This window comes from Raphanus sativus, chromosome 2 (genome assembly GCF_000801105.2).
Source record: "Raphanus sativus cultivar WK10039 chromosome 2, ASM80110v3, whole genome shotgun sequence".
Lineage (NCBI taxonomy): Eukaryota > Viridiplantae > Streptophyta > Magnoliopsida > Brassicales > Brassicaceae > Raphanus > Raphanus sativus.
Window position 1 is genome coordinate 16,556,291 of NC_079512.1, and position 14,928 is coordinate 16,571,218.

At 30.4% G+C, this 14,928-nt stretch overlaps 3 long non-coding RNA genes across 5 annotated transcripts; 2 read left to right on the forward strand and 1 right to left on the reverse strand.

Annotated features, from left to right (window-relative positions):
* Positions 1-5,287: 5,287 nt before the first annotated feature.
* LOC130500058 (uncharacterized) lies at positions 5,288-6,681 on the forward strand. Its single transcript, XR_008938858.1, has 3 exons — positions 5,288-5,426; positions 5,534-5,756; positions 6,059-6,681. It is a non-coding gene; the product is annotated as an uncharacterized LOC130500058 (long non-coding RNA).
* A 2,953-nt stretch (positions 6,682-9,634) lies between these two features.
* Positions 9,635-11,743, forward strand: LOC108840083 (uncharacterized). 2 transcript variants are annotated; one of them, XR_001947820.2, is made up of 6 exons: positions 9,636-10,331; positions 10,420-10,698; positions 10,786-10,964; positions 11,156-11,258; positions 11,382-11,444; positions 11,536-11,742. It is a non-coding gene; the product is annotated as an uncharacterized LOC108840083 (long non-coding RNA). The 2 variants fall into 2 exon arrangements; XR_001947819.2 differs by having other exon boundaries at positions 9,635-10,331; positions 10,786-11,258; positions 11,536-11,743.
* Positions 11,744-13,541: 1,798 nt separating this feature from the next.
* Positions 13,542-14,727, reverse strand: LOC108841694 (uncharacterized). 2 transcript variants are annotated; one of them, XR_008942464.1, is made up of 5 exons: positions 14,488-14,727; positions 14,349-14,400; positions 13,965-14,266; positions 13,799-13,878; positions 13,542-13,658 (listed from the first exon to the last, which is right to left on the reverse strand). It is a non-coding gene; the product is annotated as an uncharacterized LOC108841694 (long non-coding RNA). The 2 variants fall into 2 exon arrangements; XR_008942463.1 differs by lacking the exon at positions 13,542-13,658 and having other exon boundaries at positions 13,668-13,878.
* Between the last annotated feature and the right edge of the window lie 201 nt (positions 14,728-14,928).

Consider the following 14,928-nt stretch of genomic DNA (forward strand, 5'->3'; position numbering starts at 1 on the left):
ATAGATTTTAATATTAATCACGAATGATTAAAGTTTGTTTAATGTAAATATATCGGTCATCAAATAAATTGCATGTCATATGTTTTAACATTTAGTCACAACATTATTCAATAGACCCAAATTTAACATATGCCAAGGTAAGTTCAAATAGGACTCTATTTTAATAGAGTAGATGTGAAAGATTTTTTGGAAAGATATAATACAAACATTTATGAAACAAAATTTTCAAAAAAAATAAGAACTGAATTATATTAAATATTCTTTAATGTAATTGCAAAATAATGACTTTTGATTGGTTGCAAATTATGCTCGAAAAAGGTACATGCAATTTTTGTAATTACTTAAAAAAATCCAGGGACAGATTAATAATCATTCATCTGCTTTAATAGTATAGATTTTAAGGAGTTGAGATAATTTAGACCCGTATTATGATTGTGTTGATTTAATCATTTGTTATTTCAACTTGATTTTATTTTGAAGTTTCATTTAATAAATGCTTTCAAATAATTAATAATGATAAAATATTTTTAGAAAGATATAATACAAATATTTAGGAAACAAAATTTTCAAAAGGATAAGAACTGAATAATATTAAATACTCTTTAATGTAATTGCAAAATAATGACTTTTGATTGGTTTCAAATAATGCTGAAAAAAGTACATACAATTTTTGTAATTACTTAAAAAATTTAGGGGCAGATTCATACACATTCATCTGCTTTAATAGTATAGATGAGCTAACTCATGAGCTTATTTATTTTTATACTTGTAATTTTATATATATATAACTTCTATTTTTCTTATGAAAAAGATGATTTCTATATTTATCATATTTATCTTTTAAACTAAAGTGTAAAATATACATAAGTAATATAGGAATAAAACTTTAAAATTTATCCATATGTTTTTCGAAGAAAGAAAAAAGAAACTATCATGTTTAGAAATTATCAAAATCTTCTTTATAAACCCATGTTAACCCTATTATCTCTCTCACAAACTTCATTGATCCCAAATTTGGACCATTGGTTTTGGAGTTTTGCTTTAATTTATTTATTTTAGGAGTTTTGTTTTTTTTTATTTTTGTCATGGATTGTTTTTGTTTAGTATTTAATATTTATGTTTTGGATTTTTTAATATTTAATTTTTGAATAATATCATAGAAGTTATTTTATCACTGTTTAATTTAATTTAATTTTTATTATTATTATTTTGTGTTAGATCACGAGTTAGCTCATTTAACCAATGATCTAGATGATCTGAATTCGAGCTTACCTATTGAAGTTCATATAATAAATTAACTGAGCTGAGTTAGCTCATGAAAGAGCCGAGTTCACTATGAGCTGAGTTGAGCTGAGCGAGGTAGCTCATTTTCACACCCCTACCTTGTTGTAATGATTTAGAAAAATCATGGGTAGGGAATAAATTTAGATGACTTAATGTCGTTTCGTTTGATCTCTATGAAAATTGGTTGGAATATAGTGAGAAAAGACAAATTATTTTGTTTGGTTTGCTACTTGTTTTAAGAATCCACTGAAACAAAAGTGGAAATGATAAATTCATGACAAAAGATTTTATGGATCAAGATCATTCAGTCGCGCATCTTTTTATGCAGGATAACATATCCAAAAATATATATAAGATCAGATTGAATGTTTAGTTGATGCTTATAGATTTTTTTAGCATAAAGGATTACCTTTTCAAGGTCATGAGTTGATGGAATCAGCCGATAGGAAATTTTTTGTATAATTCATGACAAAAAAAAGCAGAATTGTAAGTAAAGTTGTTTTGGAGAATGTCCCTAAAAACAATGAAACAGTGTCTCATAAAATTCAGAAAGATATAGAACATTACTTTTAGAGGAAGTAATTAAATTTATTGAGGTGATCATGATGTATTTTACTTGCTGGTGGAGGAATTGCAGATGTTTCTAAAGAGTAAGTGGTTCTGATACCAAATCAACATAATATTTTGGGGGCTTTGAATACGAGAATGCCTTATGTTATCTTGGAATATGTTTTCCCTGAATACATATGTGTTGGTTGTGCGTTTCTTTATAACCGATGTCTTTATCTGCAGAGGACCAGGACTCCTAAGTTTTCTCAAATACAAAATGATCTTGTTACACAGTTCATATATAGGCGTCAAAATGTACATTACTTGAAAATTTTAGGCATCATAATACGTAACTGTTTTTCAGTAACTGAAAAGTTCATGTCAAGTTAATATGATAGTCGCCAAAGATAAGATCAGAGGAGGAATCACATAGGATTTTAAGGAAAAAAATAGACATTATGATATTTTTGGTTCATCAACTAATGTGTTAATTACTATACCAAAATATACCTTGGTCCTAGTAGTTGCTAGATGTTTTAAGTAACCTAGGTTTTACATTAATTTTAATTATTTTTGCAGTTATCTCCATTTGTAATTGTTAACAACTCTCATATTTATATGAAATTTATAAACTAGGCAAAAAAAACTATCAATGCCTCCTCTTCTCATAATAAAATATATATGTCACATATTATTTCTATAAATAAATTCATCTAACAATAAATTGTTACAAAGGTATGAGAAATGAAATTATTAAATCATACTTTAAAAATTAGTTTTGGTTTAAAAGTGCATGAATTTAATGATATGTATACAATTAAAAAGGAAAGAAATAAAATTGTGTTTAGTGTAGTATTTATAGGCAAAAGAAAGGATAGTAAAAAAAATAGAAATTAGCCTATTAGGCATTTATGTTTTACCCGACTTTCTTTCCTCCTTCCCTGCAATACAATTTTTAACACACAAAATGCCCTTCAAACAGTTAATTATTATTTTATTTTATTTTGTGTGGTTCTGCGTAATGAAAGGTGAATGAACCATAAATGCAGATTGAACTACATGTTTTGTTCTCCTTTTCTTTTGCTTTTGGTATGCATTACATTCAGATCCATAAAATATGAAAAGTCATGAGTTTTGATATAATTTTTCTTTGTAAAAATATATTATTTGATATAAGATAGTTGATCTCAAAAACTACGATAAAATGAAAATATATGAAATAGAACAACTAATAGTGTAGTGACACATATATGACATACCAATAGAGTTATTTTATTTTTTAAGAAAAAAAAATTCGACATCTTTTTTGCTTTTTTTTGCTGAAAAACCAAAGCAACTCTATATGTTCCACTTTTTCCTCTTTCAACATGCTGAATTTATTCAACCAGATTGAATTCACGTCTTCTTTCTTAATTATTCAACACCCCATCTAATCTATTAATTTAGGGATTATCTACTATTTGAAGTTCTCATTTAAATTTTGGACTCTTTCATAGTTGTTGCTAGAATATATCATGCCTCCTATACAATGCAATCTACCAACTTAAATTAAACCAAATCTTAACCAACATAGATTACTTAAACCTAACCAGTAACACTTTTATAATATTTTTGGTTCATCTCTTAATATAATTAGATCATATAAAACTGAACCACTCTTAAATCAACGAGTTCCATATCATTCCAGACATAAGAGAAAAAATATCCGACTCATTTACAACGTAAGCATACAAAGACCGTGTATGCTTATGCTCATTGGTCTTCCAAAAACCAAATAATTGTGACATAGACCAACATAGGCTCATGTTCGTATCACTAACTTTACTTCCATATATTTACTCTTCATCTATATCATATCACAACATACACAGTTATGCAAGAACATGATTTTTTTTTTGTTCAAACAACCAAATAATGGTGGCATATGGTCAGTAGATTTTTTAAATATGTTTTTTTATATATTACATTTTACGACACTATGTGTATAAGTTTTTTTTTGAAAAAGGGCATAACTATGTGTATAAATTAAAAGGTAAAAGGTGTGACAAGGCAAATTATTATACTAAAAATGAAAGAAGATTAAATACAAACTAATAACAAGTACAACACAAATTATAACACTATTAAATTCTATATATATTTAATAAAATATTATATATATATCTAATATGTATATATATATAAATGTTACACAAAATATATATAATATTATATACACATATTATATATACCATATATTATTAATTGAAATTTGACAAATCAATTTCCGCCCTTTAGGGCGGGTCCTAATCTAGTTGTGATTATTCAACAGTTAAATATTTATTCAACATGTTTATTGTATATATTCTTACAATCCCTTTTGTGGTGATTTGGAAAGATGTTTATGTTTTCCTAAAGGACAAAATCCACTGGCCCACAACCAACTTTTCTTTTCAAATTAGGCATGTGATAGCATTTTACAGGGTTTTTTCTCTAACAATTGTTACATATGTGTCCTCTTGATAAAACTCAATATTCATATTGCATGATCCTCATTGCTCAAAATAACATAAATCTGTAAAAAAGTATTATCAAACCTAATATAGAAAAATAAAAAAAATTAATAATATAGAATGCTGTTTTATTTTTACTTGTTTCAGTTTGGAATATTGACGACCACATTGGAGTAAGTTAGTATTGTCTCACATCCTTCAATTAGAAACAATAAACCACAAGACAAAATAGTCTTAAATGTCACATAGTTAGAACGCTTTTTCTGAAAAATTCAGTATGGAAATAACAAAAACAAAAAAACAAAAACAACTTTTTGAGATGTGAAGTTTTACAACAGAAGATGAACAAAGGGAATCAACATCGGCAATGGAGTATTGTACCAAGCATAGTCACGAAAGATCAAAAGATTAGAGGAGGAATCACATAGGTTTTGGGGGAAGAACATGAAAATTAGGATATTTTGGTTTATTGACGATGTGTTTTATGTTAATCTTTGGATGAAATTATTTCTGTTAGCAGGATATTAAGAGACACGATAAGAACTTATGAACTTAACAATTGAAAGTGTTCAAATAAAAAATGTAGATAAGAAAATGTGATGACAATAAATGATTTTAAGATAAGTATTTAATGTTTTGATTTTGAATTTTTTGTTACTCATTGGATTTAAAGGGTGTGATTGGTATTTAAAGGTGGAAAAAGGTGGAAAAAATAAAGGTGGAATATGGAGGAAAAGAAAAAGCGAAACTCAGCGTTAAGTTTTCCTCTGACAAATGTAAGAGTAATAAATTACGAGAAAATTACATTGATAGACACTTTTTCAGTTTCCAATTTCACAAAAGAACACTTTCTTCTGAAGACACACATTTGATGTGTGCAATGTCTCTTTTGTCCTTTAACTAAAGAAATCAAAATTTGTTGTCTTTTCTCTGTATTAAATATTTATCTTATTTCTCTTTTTTTCTGTACCAGAGAGATGATCACCCAAACCCAAAAAAGTTAATTAATTTTGGACTTTCACTTTGATGAATCTTTCTTTCCATCATTTTAAAAGTTCTTCGAATAAAATTACGAAGCCGTCGACTCTCTCAAAAGAAAAGGTATTGGAAAACGAAGACTCATGTATTTGTTTGAAGTAATCATTAAAAGGATCAATGAGTTTCTTTAATTAGGGATTGATGCTAACTACAGAGACATTGATAATCAGATTGCTCTCCAAATAGATTTTGATGGGATCCATCGATGAAGGTTTTCAATCTCAGGCTGAAAGCATCTTTGTATCCTTAGCTTTTTCTCGATTTTCTTCTTCTGCGCCGTCGTTACTGGCAAAAGCAATCAAGTTCGGTTGGTCCTTCTCCGACACATGTGTATAAGCGGGAGTGGAAGCAAGGGAAGACACGCCTTGTGGAAGCCGTGGTGTGGAGATAGCGGTGAGGATTGCTCTTTGTTTTTCTTCTGGGTATTTTTTTTGTCAAGTACCAGTTTTTCCCCTTTGTTTATTCATCTGATTGTGATTTTTTGTCTTTTTTTCTTTCTTTTATGCATCAGTTTTGAAGCAAGGTTACATGTTTTTTACTCTGATTCTTGTAGTCTGGCGATGTAGGCATAATTCATTTATTTAAAACTAATTAATTTCAGTGGCATATAAATTTAATTATGACATAATGGTTCGGTTCGTATAGATTGGCATATAGATTTTTTTTCTTTGATGCATCCTGTTTTGTTGATATAGAAGTGGATATACGGAGACAGTGGATATAAAGGTGATGGTTACTCGAGATGAAGAGGTGAAAGACGTGAGGGTGGGAGATATGGAGGTGAAAGCCATGATAGAAGTGGTGGTGGATACCGGAGTAGAGGTTGTGGTGGTCATGGATACGGAAACGGTGGATATGGAGACTAAGGTGGTGGATACCGGAGTGGAGGTTATAGTGGTCATGGATACGGAAGTGGTGGATACGGAGGCTGAGGTGGTGGTGTGAAGGATACGGAGGCTGAGATGGTGGTGGACACTGGAGTGGAGGTTTTAGTGGTTATGGATATGGATGTGGTGGATACGGAAGTGACGGCTTTGATGGTGGTGAATACCTGGGTGAAGGTTGTCCATAAACACTTATCCACCATGTACATGAACCTATACACCAAGAACCTATCCACAAGAGATACATCCACTCATTCTCTTTTACCAAACACTATAGATCTAGATACTCATCTTTAATCATTTTTAGAGCCACATTCCAAATTTGTAACAACTTCTGGCGAAAGACATACAAGGTTCGGTTAGAAATCCTACTTATTATCCATGCTTTCATATCCATCAGTATTTTATCAACGAATTTTTTGTCCATAAATTTGCTATCCACAAAATGGATGTCCACAAATTTCGTGTTTACTACTAGCGATCTTGTCCACAAAATGGTTGTCCACAAATCTCATGTATCAAAGTTGTTATTCTTCTAATTCTCATCCATAATTCACCATCCACATTTCACCATTTATTAATATGTCCATGAAATTTAGATTTATAAAAACAAAAATTTTATATATACATATGGATATCAAAATAAAAAGAAAAAAATATCATATTTTAATTTATAAAGATATTTATATGTTTCTATTCATGTAAATGAAAGAAAGGCCAACACAAAATATGTGGGGTAGAAATTTGATTTTTAATAAAAAGAAAGTAAAAGATTAGCATGGACAAAAGGATAACTTATGATCATTTACAGCATTCATTTATTATTCAATCGATTCATTTCTTAAAAAATTAAATGGCTCAGATTTAATCACACACAAATAAATGGTTCAGATTTAGTCACTCCATAAATGTAAACGAGAACTAAATATTTTAACTAGGTTACACTTTAGTTGCTTCCTCAAAATAAAACAGGGATATTTTCGTCTCATCAAACACCAACAGTACATAGAAAGTGCCTTAAATTCACAATGTGTCTGTATGTGAAAGGGAAAAACATAATGTGTCCTTTAGTGTAACCTTCTCATAAATTACTCTACTTTTACTCTCTTCTGGCGTGAATGAAAGAAAACGAATTTTACCTTATTGGACAAAAAGTGGAGTAATTGGGCTGAAATACCTTTTACTCTGATTATTTATCGCCTATTGTGCTTTTCAATCACACTCAAAATAAGTGAAAGAGAAAAAAAAAGTGAAAGAGAGAAAGAAATTTACGCGGATATAGAAGGAATTCTTTGGCAACGAAAAGTGTTCAAAAATAGTAAATATTTAATAACACATATCTATATTATTAAAAGAGAAGTACCCATATAAAATACCTCTTAGTTTTTACTTTTAATTACAATAGTATGCCACTGACATTAAATAATATTTCCTATTTTAATGATGTCTTTTCCACTTAGATTAATGTGTTTTTCAAAATTATATTTAAAATAAATACACAATTAAATGATACTTTCTATTTTAATGTTTTGTCTTTTCCACTTAGATTAATGTGTTTTCCAAAATTAAATTTGAATTTAATACACTTCATTAACTTCTCCATTAAATCAATGTTAAATTCAAAAAAAAAATATGTTTTTATTAGACAAACAATTCTGAAAATTATAATATCAACTTTTCATTTAAAAATCTGAACGAAAAAATATTAGCAAATTTGAACCGAAACTAGATAATATCCAAACTTGGTATCTAGAGAACCATAACCAAACCTTATCCGAACGAAATATTTTGGATATTCGAATATATTTAAATCATATTTATATACTTCAATATGTTAGCTATTTTTCGAATTAATATCTAACATATAAGCTATTTTAAGTTGTTTAAAATATTTGAAATATAAAAAATAATCAAAAGTTAACATTTAAAGTAGATAAACAATAATCAAAACATCAAAAATATTTAAAATATATATTTATTCTTCATCCAAATATTCAAGTTAAATCTATTTTAAATTTTTAATTTAGGTACTTTGGCTTAAGATTTAGAGAAATTTAAAGATATATAAATTTTGAAATTTTAAAAATAGTTTAAACGGGTTATCAAATCCGCAAAGATCTGAATCAAACCGGAACCAAAGGTTATAAATACTCGAATAGAGTTAGAATCTTTAAACTCAAAAAACTCAAATCCGAATAAATTTTAATCGAATTCGAGTGGATACCCAAATATCCACCCCTACCTTAGTCAATATAAAACGATCAAATATTACAAATATACTATTTAGTATAAATAAATAAAAACTAAAACTAAAGATTAATATCCGTGCGGTCGCACGGGTCAAGATCTAGTCTAATCTATTAAAATTGAAGTACTAATTAGAATTAACCCTTAAGTTTTCACAAATATTACAAGTCTATGCCACTGCCCTAAATCAACCTAATTTGTCATTAAATCTTAACTAAAAAAAAATCTCAACTAGGAAACAAAATCTCGTGGCCTTCCTTATCTACAAAGCATTAAAGCTCATTTCCTATATAATGATTAACAGTAATTAATTGAATGATGTTAGATCATATCTTATATTTATCTATATAATGATTAACAGTAATTAGTTGGATGATATTAAATCATTTCATCCTTAATGTTACGGTCAATGCCACTGCTTTTAATAATGAAGTACAAATAAAATATGTGACCTTAATATTATTCATTTTCTCAAACATAAAATAAAGTAAGATTTTTTTTTTATTTTGTAAATTTTAGAGATTTTCAAAATTCGTTTGAAACTTATTTTTATTTTTGATTAAAAGAAACAAAGTTTGGATATTAAAATAGGTATAGTTTTTATCAATTTGTATATTAAAATGAGCAAAAAAATTTGGTTGGATATTAAACTGGATATAAAAATGTTTTGGATTTTAAAAAGTTTAACGAAATTTAGTTGAAGTATTTTTATTACATATTCTCATATATAAAATATTGATACCGTATAACTATATAACTGATCCAACCACATAAAAAAAAATCTATTTCCAGACTATAAAGACTACATAACGAAATATATATTTTAAACAATACACTAACATTGTATAATTGAAATCAATAAATTTTTTTGTTTTTAAAATATATATATAATTACTGAAAACAAACACCCGCGCGTCCACGCGCGGGTCAAACTCTAGTAAAATGTTAAAAGACAAGATTGAAAAAAAAATTAAGAAGATACATAAAAAGTTGTTGAATATGAAAATGCATTATCTTATCTTATATAATAAAGTTGACTTCTCTAGATGTTCATCCTTCCACGTCACCCTGGGAGATAGGGGTTTCTTCTGCCACGTGGCATCGTGTCAAACTGGTGCTCGCTGTTTCACCAGGAGCTGTTACACCAGGTGCTAAAGCATGGGTATTTTGTATCCATTGAGCAAAGACTGGTTGTAATTGTATAGCAGTATCTTTGTTTCTCATGGAATCTTATATAATAAAGTTGATTTTTCTAGATGCTCAACCCTCCATGTCGCCCGTATTCCAAATTTTATGTTCTGGGTTCCTAACTTATGGTCCAGCAAGGGATGTTCCTTTTGGATTGATTTGTTATGGTCCATCGTCATAAGGTCTTCTATTTCCTACTTCACCCGTCTGGATTCAGAAAACGAAACCCTAACAACGGTCAAGTAATGTGCCAGAGTTATGTCGTTTGTTGATGAACAACCAGAAACCCCAGGACCCTTCTTTTTTTTTTCTTTTTTTTGATATCTGGCCAATCCTTTCACTACTCTTCTCCTAAAAGCTTCCCCCGTAACGCCTAAGATCCAACTTCATAGCTTCTTACTCTTATCTCCGCTTCAATATAATTCTCAGTTTAAATCTCGGTTCCAATTATCTTTTTGATGGCGGTTCGATTTCTCCCCAAACTGAAGCTAACAATAATGGAGATTTCCCAATTGTACCTTTCCGACTTGAAGACTGGTGGTTTTAAGGACGCAATGGTGACACGTCAACTTTGATTCTGGGAGTCGCACACTCTGAAGAAAGGAGGCGAGCTGGTTGGGGGTGGACATTGTATTTACTTGACGAGAAGGTACTGAATCATATAAGATTTTACAAAAACTTGATTTAAGGAACACCTGATTTGATCTGCCCGGAATATCCACTGTTTTCATTTGTAGTCAATGTTGATACAAGGTACCATCATCGCACATCGGCTCTGCACTTTTAAAAATCTACTGAGTGAAGGCGCTGTCTACGAGCTTAGTGTTTTCTATGCTGCTAGAAGCTATAACCACTCCAAACTGTGCGCCTCTCCTGTCTATATTCGATTTAACTAACGAGCATACTAGCTTTGTCGAGGTTGTCGACCCGACGGCTGGCATCCCAGCGAAAAAAAATCAGGTTTTGCAAGTATGAACAGCTAATGGCTCTCGCTAACACCAACTTAGATTTTCTCGGTATGTATTTAGAATTCATCTTTCAATAAATCCACTTCCATTATACTACCTTGGTTTAGGAACACAGTTCTACTTTTTTCTTGACAGCCAAGCCATTCACAATACTACGACATTAATTCCCACATTAAACATACCAACTGCAGGCTCTGTAGAGCAGCGAGTGGTTCTTCTGGTATATCTTCCAAGTATGGTAGTGTTAAGAAACTTGAATCTGTCACATTCTCTGAACTTAATAGCTACCGCTACGTTTTGAATTCACCCCATAGGTACGTATATTGAATAAGGATCACTGTAATGATTGCATTTAGCTCAGTGTTCGTGTGTACTTTCTTAACATGACCAATACATGTGTTCTTATCTTGCGTTGTCTCTCCTTTTTCATATTGTGCACAATTAATTTATCCAAACGCCTCTTACTTGAAAATAAGAGATTTTTTGTTGCTTGCTTTGGTTCCAGTAATGACTACTTCCTACACGCTTCTTGCTGAGGTTAGAATTCTCCGGTTTTGGGAGGCCCTGAACGTCAAGAAAGGAGGTGAACTGATTTCCTGGATGAGAAGGTAACTCTGATGACTTTATCTGTCTGCTGCATACGGATTATATGATATTTGTTGGTGTCTGCGTCATATACATATATGTCCATATGTTTCTCAGTTTTTACGTGTCTTTTACGTTTCTTATAGGCGCTTGATGTGAAAAGAGGGTGAGTTCATGGTCGTGGACCTTTTCAGCTTCTTGATGAAAAGGTATGTGTCTGTGTGATAAGCTTCTACAATCGTTTTAACTCACACTCATAATATTCACTCTCTTATTTTTTATGTTCACCTCTCCTCCAAGGTTCGCCCATCCCTGGAACGCATTCAATCCCTTATATAAAATACGTAAGCATGAAGCTTTAATGGTGGATCTTCCGTAGGACCGTAGCATACAAGGGATTTGCATTTGAAAATGACGTGATCATCCCTTATATAAAATACTAATCTTATATGCAGGACAAGAAAACTTGGTCACTTCTTCGTTTAGTTTTTTTTTTCTGTAAACAACTTCTTCGTTTAGTTATCAATATTCTTTTATATGATGGTATGATGATATGTCAAATAGTTCACGTTACTGATGTTAACATATATTTACAAATCTTTGTTATGATGTTATTGTTTATAGTTATGAATGTGCCAGGAATCTTATGTTGGATTTTTTTAATTAATAGATTATGTTAATTGCAACTTAAAATAATAAATGATCATTAGAAACCAGTTTATCCCACTTTCAATTAATTGTTTCAGTATAAGTTCATTTCTTTGTCCCAAATTAAATAAAAAAATCAATCAATAGTTGTAAAATTCAAATTTTTTTTAAACTAACAATATTAAAAACTATATATAAATATTTTTAAATATAAATTTTAACAATCGAAATGATTCTGCGTTTTAAAAGCCCGAATCAAAATCTAGTTAATCAATCAAGTAGTTGTGGTTTTATACTTAAAAGTATAAGACGGGTATCAATTAAGGGAAAATTATTTTTTTATGGTATCATGTAATCTATTACTTCATCCGTTTCATATTACTTGTCGTTCTAAGGTTATGCACACAGATTAAGAAAACATTTAATTTTATGTATTTCCAAAATAAAAACATTATTACCAATACACCTATCCATATATCAACCAATAGAAAAATAGAATAGAGAATATTGTCAATAAATTTTTCACTGAAAATCGAAAACGACACTTATTTTGAAACAAAAAAATTCTTCTAAAACGACAAATAATTCGAAACGGAGGAGTACTTACTATGCAATTTTTTTTTCTTCGAAAGATAAGCAAACATTGATAAATTTTATTATTTGGCTTGTGAATGAAAATGACAATCAGACGGTAAAGAACAAAAAAGGTGTATGCCTTTGACCAGAGAAGACATTTTTGTTACCATGTACACCTGGTAGAGTAAACAAAACTAAGCTCTAAGAGCATCTCCATTGAGAGTTCAATGGGGAGGTTCACACGGTTTTCGAAAAAAAAAAATATTAAAATATTATACAGAAGGTGAACCTGTCTTTTGGAGGATCATTGCCGTGAACCCGGATCGTCACTGTAGCGCAGGCCCCATGACACGTGGCGGTCCGCGATTGGTCCGATTAATTTTTTTTTTTTAGTAAAAAAGTCAAACGAAAAAAAAATATTAAAATAATGAAAAAATAGGGGTTCATAGAGTTTCATTGATAGAGATTCTCTAATATCTGCTTATATAATATGGAAATTGGTCTGAATAGACATGTAATAAGATATAATTAGGTATCTAGCTAAAAAAACATCCTCTATTGTTACTATAATATATACTATATTGTCCTTCTTTTCTGGTTAATACGTGCACAAACTTCTTCTTCACTTTACTTACCACCATTAATTACCATCATCGATGTCTTTTAATTGAAACAATATATGTTATTTCGTGTGTTACTATTTTATTTAGTTTGTTACTATTCTATTTTAATAATACTCCATTATTATCTACTATTTGCTTATTTTGATATATGGGTTAGGGTTTATATTACTTTTTAGGGTTTAATGATTAGTGTTTTGGTTTAGTTTGTGAAATGTTTGGGTTGAATTTGAATAATATTTAATCATAAATATTTCAAAATTTGAATAATATGTACTATACTATTTCGTTTGTTACTATTCTATTTTGATAATGTTTCATGTTATGTATGTGCATTTATGATATTTGGATTAGGGTTTATATTTCTTTTAGGGTTTAGTGATTAGTGTTTTGGGTTTAGTTTATAGAAGTTTCGGGATATATCCTGTAACTAGTCTTCACTTCATGTATGTGTCTGCTACTGTGATTTTCATAACTGTATCAACTAAGTAACAAACAAGTATTGAAAAGCACATACCTGTCAAGAAAATCTGATACATTTGAAATCGTCTCTGAGTCTTCTGAAACGCATACAAGACCCTGAGGAAATCATAATTAAAACTAGTTTTTACTTTTTAGTTGACGCAAAATGCTTCATAGTTACCTCGTGAATTTTTACCCTTGAAGTGGTAAAATTAGAGGAATATATCCCTACAGTTAATGTTTTGGATTGGATTCACCTCAATAATGGCTCTGATCAAGTTTGACTTGCTCTTGCGAACTGTATTTCTTTTTCTCGTTCTGCTGATTCCATCAGAACCTAAAGAAGAATAAGAGTTGAGTTGTATCACGAGTTGAAGAGAGAAAGTAATGGTCTCGAGAACTGAGGAGTGCTTAGTTGCTTACAGTTTATTTGTGTTGTCTAAGGCAAATGACTTAAGGCCTGTGTGATTTTATCATATTCTTCCTCGCTAATAACCAGCTTCCGAGCTGCTGCTCCATTATCTGTTGATAATACACCATGATGCTTGTTATGGTTCTTAAGTGTCTCAGAGTAAGAGGAAGAGTATAAACGGTGCTTAAGTCAGTAACAGGAGCTGGCTCGGCTGCACCCTTCCGTTGATCTTCTTCTCAATTACCAGGATTCTCGACTTCATCTGTGTCGTCCATGTTGATACTCTGGAAGATCGATATCCCCTGACTTAACACTAGATAAGAGAAATGAATATGTGATTGAGATTTTGGGAGAAATCAAGAGATGAGTAAAGAAAAAGAGGTCTGAAAAGTTACCTTTTGATAACTGAAGAAGTCTGACAGCTAAAAGAATATGAATCGGTTTCACCTGAAAAAAAAACAAAGTTCAGAGAGAAAGAAAATTGATAACTTGTAGTAAAAAGAAAGAAACAAAAGAATGGTTACGGATAATCACCAGTTTCCCTCCTAGCTGTGTGTCACCTCTGCATAGAGCAACATAAGACTCGACTAGTAGCTTTCTAGCTTCTGAGCTTAGCTGCAAATGGTAAAAATAAGGAATAATGTTAGTTTTTGTTCATTGTGTCTTAGATTTGGCAATTTGGTTTACAGTCTCTATCGTAAAGACTTGGTTTTGAACCACTGGTTATGTAACCCATGCAACAAAGCCAAAAACTGATGCGCAGTCTTTTTCTAAATGCTATGTCGTTTAGTAAGGAGTCTGTTTTTGATTCATAGTCTTTTTCAGGTCGTTAATGTGAAGAATTAGTTTCCGGTACATAAGTCTCTGTCTCAAGACTTCTTTAAGCCGCTGGTCATGGGTAAATCAATATTGTCTAAGGATTCTTCATAAGCCATGGGTATTCAGTCTTTTTCTGGAGACTCTTCACAAAGTCAT